General features: G+C 43.7%; 1 pseudogene across 1 annotated transcript; it reads left to right on the top strand.

Annotated features, from left to right (window-relative positions):
- The first annotated feature begins 2,815 nt into the window (after nucleotides 1–2,815).
- LOC108583736 lies at nucleotides 2,816–3,405 on the top strand (annotated as a pseudogene). Its single transcript, XR_002519571.2, has one exon. The product of XR_002519571.2 is annotated as a peptidyl-prolyl cis-trans isomerase A pseudogene (transcript).
- Nucleotides 3,406–8,095: the final 4,690 nt, after the last annotated feature.

Genomic DNA, 8,095 nt, shown 5'->3' with positions numbered 1-8,095 from the left:
GATACAACAAAAAAAGAGAATTTTAGACCAATATCCCTGATGAACATCGATGCAAAAATCCTCAATAAAATACTGGCAAACCGAATCCAGCAGCACATCAAAAAGCTTATCCACCATGATCAAGTGGGCTTCATCCCTCGGACGCAAGGCTGGTTCAACGTATGCAAATCAATAAACATCATCCAGCATATAAACAGAACCAAAGACAAAAGCCACATGATTAACTCAATAGATACAGAAAAGGCCTTTGACAAAATTCAACAGCCCTTCATGCTAAAAACTCTCAATAAATTCGGTATTGATGGAACGTATCTCAAAATAATAAGAGCTATTTATGACAAACCCACAGCCAATATCATACTGAATGGGCAAAAACTAGAAGCATTCCCTTTGAAAACTGGCACAAGACAGGGATGCCCTCTCTCACCACTCCTATTCAATGTAGTGTTGGAAGTTCTGGCTAGGGCAATCAGGCAAGAGAAAGAAATAAAGGGTATTCAGTTAGGAAAAGAAGTCGTCAAATTGTCCCTGTTTGCAGATGACATGATGACATGATTGTATATTTAGAAAACCCCATCATCTCAGCCCAAAATCTCCTTAAGCTGATAAGCAACTTCACCAAAGTCTCAGGATACAAAATCGATGTGCAAAAATCACAAGCATTCTTATACACCAGTAACAGACAAACAGAGAGCCAAATCAAGAATGAACTCCCATTCACAATAGCTTCAAAGAGAATAAAATACCTAGGAATCCAACCTACAAGGGATGTAAAGGACCTCTTCAAGGAGAACTACAAACCACTGCTCAGTGAAATAAAAGAGGACACAAACAAATGGAAGAATATACCATGCTCATGGATAGGAAGAATCCATCAATATTGTGAAAATGGCCATACTGCCCAAGGTAATTTATAGATTCAATGCCATCCCCAATAAGCTACCAATGACTTTCTTCACAGAATTGGAAAAAAACTGCTTTAAAGTTCATATGGAACCAAAAAAGACCCCGCATTGCCAAGACAATCCTAAGCCAAAAGAACAAAGCTGGAGTTATCATGCTACCTGACTTCAAACTACACTACAAGGCTACAGTAACCAAAACAGCATGGTACTGGTACCAAAACAGAGATATAGACCAATGGAACAGAACAGAGTCCTCAGAAATAATACCACACATCTACAGCCATCTGATCTTTGACAAACCTGACGAAAACAAGAAATGGAGAAAGGATTCCCTATTTAATAAATGGTGCTGGGAAAATTGGCTAGCCATAAGGAGAAAGCTGAAACTGGATCCTTTCCTTACTCCTTAGACAAAAATTAATTCAAGATGGATTAGAGACTTAAATGTTAGACCTAAAACCATAAAAACCCTAGAAGAAAACCTAGGTAATACCATTCAGGACATAGGCATGGGCAAGGACTTCATGTCTAAAACACCAAAAGCAACGGCAACAAAAGCCAAAATTGACAAATGGGATCTAATCAAACTAAAGAGCTTCTGCACAGCAAAAGAAACTACCATCAGAGTGAACAGGCAACCTACAGAATGGGAGAAAATTTTTGCAATCTACTCATCTGACAAAGGGCTAATATCCAGAACCTATAAAGAACTCAATCAAATTTACAAGAAAAAAACAAACAACCCCATCAAAAAGTGGGCAAAGGATATGAACAGACACTTCTCAAAAGAAGACATTCATACAGCCAACAGACACATGAAAAAATGCTCATCATCACTCGCCATCAGAGAAATGCAAATCAAAACCACAATCAGATACCATCTCACACCAGTTAGAATGGCAATCATTAAAAAATCAGGAAACAACAGGTGCTGGAGAGGATGTGGAGAAATAGGAACACTTTTACACTGTTGGTGGGACTGTAAACTAATTCAACCATTGTGGAAAACAGTGTGGCAATTCCTCAAGGATCTAGAACTAGAAATACCATTTGACCCAGCCATCCCATTACTGGGGATATACCCAAAGGATTATAAGTCATGCTGCCGTAAAGACACGTGTACACGTATGTTTACTGCGGCACTATTCACAATAGCAAAGACTTGGAATCAACCCAAATGTCCATCAGTGACAGACTGGATTAAGAAAATGTGGCACATATACACCATGGAATACTGTGCAGCCATAAAAAAGGATGAGCTCGTGTCCTTTGTAGGGACATGGATCCAGCTGGAAACCATCATTCTCAGCAAACTATCACAAGAACAGAAAACCAAATACCGCATGTTCTTGCTCATAGGTGGGAATTGAACAATGAGATCACTTGGACACAGGAAGGGGAATATCACACACCGGGTCCTATTGTGGGGAATGGGGAGGGGGGAAGGATAGCATTAAGCGATATACCTAATGTAAATGATGAGTTAATGGGTACAGCACACCAACATGGCACATGTATACATATGTAACAAACCTGCATGTTGTGCACATGTACCCTAGAACTTAAAGTATAATAAAGAAAAAAAAATCAGAAAAAAAAAGTCAGGAAACAATAGATGCTGGAGAGGATATGGAGAAATAGGAATGCTTTTACACTGTTTGTGGGAGTGTCAATTAGTTCAACCATTGTGGAAGACAGTGTGATGATTCCTCAGGGACCTAGAACCAGAAATACCATTTGACCCAGCAATCCCATTACTGGGTATATACTCAAAGGATTATAAATCATTCTACTATAAAGACACATGCGCATGTATGCTTATTGCAGCACTATTCACAATAGCAAAGACTTGGAACCAACCCAAATGCCCATCAATGATAGACTGGATTAAGAAAATGTGGCACGGCTTTGCAGACGCTGCCACCGAGGAAAATCCTATACTACTAGCCATGGTCAACCCCACCGTGTTCTTCAACATTGCCGTCGACAGCGAGCCCTTGGGCCGCGTCTCCTTCGAGCTGTTTGCAGACAAGGTTCCAAAGACAGCAGAAAATTTTCGTGCTCTGAGCACTGGAGAGAAAGGATTTGGTTATAAGGGTTCCTGCTTTCACAGAATTATTCCAGGGTTTATGTGTCAGGGTGGTGACTTCACATGCCATAATGGCACTGGTGGCAAGTCCATCTATGGGGAGAAATTTGAAGATGAGAACTTCATCCTAAAGCATACAGGTCCTGGCATCTTGTCCATGGCAAATGCTGGACCCAACACAAATGGTTCCCAGTTTTTCATCTGCACTGCCAAGACTGAGTGGTTAGATGGCAAGCATGTGGCCTTTGGCAAAGTGTAAGAAGGCGTGAATATTGTGGAGACCATGGAGTGCTTTGGGTCCAGGAAGGGCAAGACCAGCAAGAAGATCACCATTGCTGACTGTGGACAGCACGAATAAGTTTGACTTGTGTTTTATCTTAACCACCAGACCATTCCTTCTGTAGCTCAGGAGAGCACCCCTCCACCCCATTTGCTCACAGTATCCTAGAATCTTTGTGCTCTCGCTGCAGTTCCCTTTGGGTTCCACGTTTTCCTTGTTCTTTCCCATGCCTAGCTGGATTGCAGAGTTGAGTTAAGTTTATGATTATGAAATAAAAACTAAATAACAAAGAAAAAAGAAAGAAAATGTGGCACATACACACCATGGGATACTATGCAGCCATAAAAAAGGATGAGTTCATGTCCTTTGCAGGGACATAGATGAAGCTGGAAACCATCATTCTCAGCAAACTAACACAGGAACAGAAAACCAAACACTGCATGTTCTCACTCATAAGCGGGAGTTGAACAATGAGAACACATGGACACAGGGAGGGGAATATCACACACTGGGGCCTGTCAGGGGGTGGGGAGCTAGGGGAGGGATAGCATTAGGAGAAATACCTAATGTAGATGACGGGTTGATGGGTGCAGCAAACCACCATAGCATGTGTATACCTATGTAACAAACCTGCATGTTCTGCACATGTATCCCAGAACTTAAAGTATATATATATATACACACACATACACACACACATACACATATATACACACTTTAATAATAAATAATATATATGTATATGTAAAGAAGAAGAAGCCAAGGCGATGGTTTCCTCTTGAAGCCCACATGGACCAGAACTATAGATGTGCCAAAGGTGACATAGCCTCAGGGAACATCGATCCCAGCCATCTTTTGTCACAGTGAGGAAACTGAGACCAGAGGTCCAGAAGAAGTGACTTTATTGAGTACCAGGCCAGGCCCAACCCCTTTATTGCCTCTCACTTCAAGTCCTCCCACTCCCAATGGCACTCCCAATGTGCCATTTTTCTAGGATTGTGTAAGTTGGCACAGAGAGGTTCAGGGATTTTCCCCAAGCCAGGACCAGAAGCCTGCCTATTTAATCCATGCTATTTCCTCCATGCTGTGCCACCTCTCCTGGAGAAAAGAGCCTGGTCCTCTAGAGACCAGCAGCAGCCTGAGAGAAATGGCCTTGGTGTTAGACCAAAGGGCAGGAGTGGGAGAGATGAGCCAATAGCACAGGGCTGCCAAAGATGGAGAACTTAAAGGGGGACCTCCACACTGGAACATTAGGTCGACTGCACGGAGCCCCTACAAAGAGCCAAGGCGTGCTGACTCAAGCCTGCACTGAGTCGCTGAGAACCAGAAAGCTGGATTTACCTGTGAACCCTGTTGACAAGCACTCTTGTAAGAGCTGGATCACATTCGGAGACGAAGAAAAACCAGAAAAGTCTCTCCCCAAGTGTCTCAGGTCTGGTTCCCTAGAAGCAGGGCTGAACTGAGACAGAGATGCCTGTACCAGTGATTTCTGGAGGAAGGGCTCACATGAGGAACCTGAAGAGGAGTGAGGGAAGCAGAAGAGGGCAGGACAAACAGCCAGATGGAGACATGGTGCTACTGAAGTTGAGGGTGACCAGCTGACCTCCTATTCCAGTTTGCCCAGGACAAAGCGTTTTCCTAAAACTGACAGTCCCAAGAAAACTGGAACAAGCCAATTACCGCAGATCATCACCACTTCTCCTTGAAGTAAAGGGTCCAGGCATTTGTGCCCGTGGCAGAGGCCATTGGCTACATCTCCCCACCTCCTCCTGGGTGGGGTGTGCAATCTCCCAGATATCTCTGAGTAAAGTGAATCCTGTTGACCAAAGGCAATTCCCCCAAGTAGGATGCAAGCTGCAAGCTGATGCTAGCCAACACCCAGTCTGGCAGACAGACGGGTGCATCGGCCAGATAAAGAGGATCAACACCGTCTGCTGCATGAAGAATGTAGTCTCTGAAGAACAACCTCCTCCCACTGCCCACACCCTATGAGCTCGCATCCTGCCCCCTCATCTCCCTTGAGAGGCAGCAGAGTGACTCCAGCTCTTATTGACAGACAGGCATGTGCCAGAAGGATTCTGTTGGGGGCTGTTTGTGAGTAAACTGGCTCAGTCTTTTGCCTCACACAGGTGCTGATGTCATCATTCAAGGCTTTCACCAGTGCCTCTTCGATGCAAGTGAGTGAACGGCTCCAGGTTAAATTTGTGGTTCTGTTAACCATCAACAGCACAGAGCATAATAACTCATATTTATACACTCTAACCACATTCTACATTTAACTGAGCTTTGATAAAAATGAGAAAATGTTCAGCCATCCATAACCACCAATCATCTGTCATTACTTTTTTTCAGAATGCAAGGGCTCCTTGGGACTCCTTAGTGGTGTATCAACTTCGACGAAAGTTATTAGTTAATGCTTTTAAAAGTAAAGGTTTTCTGGAATGAATAGAGGTATGAAATGCAACACATTCCTAAGGGTTATATTAGGTTTCTTTAGGAGTTTGCTCAGCAAGCATTTATTGAGCACCTAGTATGCACCAGTTGGCTCTGTGCTGGGTGCCATGGGTAGAAGATGAATTGAATAGCACGAGTTCCTACTCTCAGTTCACAATCCAGTGGACAAATTCCAATGAAAATGCTAGGGAATTATAGAAGCACTATATGGCAAGGGGGACTTGCAGCTTTCCCTGAGAGTCTGACTTTAAAGATGAAGAGTTTGTCAGATTGAAACAGAAACTGCTTCTCCAATATCTGTTCTCTCCTTTTTCTGATTTTTGGTCAAACTAAAGGACATCCAGAATAAAATGACATTTCCTAGACTCCTAAGCAGCTAGACGTAGCCATATGACTAAGTTTTCTGGCTAACATGATTAAGCGACTTCCAGGAAGTGTCCTTAAAGAGAAGAGCCAGGCCCTTTTTCATCTCTGACTCCTTCCTGCTGGTTAGTGAACTGCAGAAGTAATGGCTGGAGCTTGAGGAACCATTCTGGACCATGAGATAAATTTATGTTCTGAAGATGGTGGAAAAACAACATGGAAGAAGCCTAGGTCCCTGACACTTTGTGAAATTGCCTGAACAGCCTTGGGCTGTGTGACTGCAGCTTCGTTTACAGAGAAATATACTCCTATTGTGTCTAAGCCGCTGTTATTTCGGATTTTCTGCCACTCACTGCCAAACTGAATCCTAACAGGCAAAGAAGTTGAGGCAGAGCAATTCCATTCCAAACTCTTGGGCTGTGGATGACTTTGGCTCTGGCTTTGGCTTGTGTGGGTAATTTTTCTTTCCCCCTCCAATTTCCCGTGAGCTCTTCTGCTTTTTCTCTTTCTTATTCCCTGTAGTAGATGCCAGGGTAAACTGACCAGAGCTCTTTTTGGGAATAGAGGACTTAGCACCCCAGCTGTTGAGGGTGGTGTCAGCAAATAGCCCTTAGCTGTCAGCCCCTTGGGGGCATCACATCTAAAGTCATGCTTCCTCTCAATGTAACCCCATCAATTACCAACTGATGCATGGGGTGGGGAAGAGGCCTGGCCATTTCAGCCCAACTCAAGGCCAGTCTGAGGGGCCTGCCCCTAGTTCCAGAGCTCCCCATCAGGTCAGCCACTGCTGTCATTTGGGCTGCCTGGCAGCTCAACTTTGCCTTCTGCCCATTCCTGCTTTCTTTTGCCTTCCCCCAGGCTCAATCCAAAGCAGCTTCATTTTACTGTGCTGCACTTTAAACTCCATCTCAGAATCTGTCTTCCAGACTTCCTAGACCCAACTTGCAACAATCCCTGTTTTCTTGGCTCCTGGACTCTGTCTCAATTGTTTAGCCTCTACTTTCTCTCTCATCTCTTAATAGCAATTTACAGCCAGTGACATCAACACCTAACAATTAGCACCTAATGCAATTAGAACTTAATATGAGCTTTCTGTAATGCTAATAGAAGCCTCTCAGCTGAGCCCTAAGCCAGGGTTCCTTTTGGCCTTCTCCAAGTGGCCCACAGGGAGGCAACATGGGGGAAACTGAGCCCTGAGTAGAAATCAGGAAACTCGAATTCCTTACCCACCTTTGTCTCCAGCATGCTGTGTGACCTCAGGTCAGCCACCCAACTTCTCTGTGCTTCAAATGCTTGAACCGGGAAGCAAAAACCATAATTTGGATTTTAGAGGACATTTTTGTAGCTAAACCAGGGGTTGGAAAACTGTAGACTCCTGGGCCAAATCTGGTCTATCATCTGTTTTTGAGAATAAAGTTTTGCTGAAACGCAGTCACTTCCATTTGTTTACATATTGACTATGGCTGTTTTTGTGCTACAGCAGCAGAATTGAATAGTTGTAACAGACACTGGTTTTCAAAGCCTAAAATATTTGCTAACTGGCCCTTCACAGAAAAAGTTTGCTGACCATGGTCTAAACAAATTAAGGGGCTATGATATCTGTTGCCTCAAAAGTTAGGACCACGGTCTTTCTGTTCATTCAATATTTATTGAGCATCTACTAGGTGCAAGGCCCTGTTGTAGACACTGGGGCTGCAGTCGTGGAAAAAGTAGGCCCAGTCCCTGCTCTCCTAGTACCTACCTTCCAGTGAAGGAGTGCCATGGTTTGAGTGTGTCCTCCAAAATTTCATGTGTTAAAAATTTAATTGCCATTGTAACAGTATTCAGAGGTGGGGCATTTAAGAGGTGATTGGATGATGAGGACTACACCCTCATGAGTGGATTAATGCCATTATCTCAGGAATGGGCTCCTGATAAAAGGATTTTAGCCCCCATTTCCTCTCTTTCTCTCACATTCTCTTCCCCTTCCACCTTCTTCCCTCTGCCATGGGATGACCCTTGCCA

The sequence above is a fragment of the Papio anubis genome, chromosome X (genome assembly GCF_008728515.1).
Source record: "Papio anubis isolate 15944 chromosome X, Panubis1.0, whole genome shotgun sequence".
In the NCBI taxonomy this organism is placed as follows: domain Eukaryota; kingdom Metazoa; phylum Chordata; class Mammalia; order Primates; family Cercopithecidae; genus Papio; species Papio anubis.
The sequence above is the reverse complement of the archived record's forward strand: the minus strand, read 5'-3'. Positions and strand labels throughout refer to the sequence as shown.